Raw genomic sequence first — 287 nt, 5'->3', positions numbered from 1 at the left:
TGATCAAGTTTGCATAAACCAGTTTATTTTTTTAACACAAAAATTTTTACTTATAATTATATGATTTTTTTTAACTATATGATTTTTTTTCCATAAACCAGTTAATTTTTTTAACATAAACCAGTTTATTTTTTTAACACAAAATTTTTTACTTATAATTATATGATTTTTTTTAACTATATGATTTTTTTTCCATAAACCAGTTAATTTTTTTAAAAAAATTAAACCAATTGAAATTTTTAATTGTTAAATTTTCTGAATCAGTGTGTATGTGTGTGTGTGTGTGT

Source organism: Primulina huaijiensis, chromosome 14 (genome assembly GCF_012295235.1).
Source record: "Primulina huaijiensis isolate GDHJ02 chromosome 14, ASM1229523v2, whole genome shotgun sequence".
NCBI lineage: Eukaryota > Viridiplantae > Streptophyta > Magnoliopsida > Lamiales > Gesneriaceae > Primulina > Primulina huaijiensis.
The sequence above is the reverse complement of the archived record's forward strand: the minus strand, read 5'-3'. Positions refer to the sequence as shown.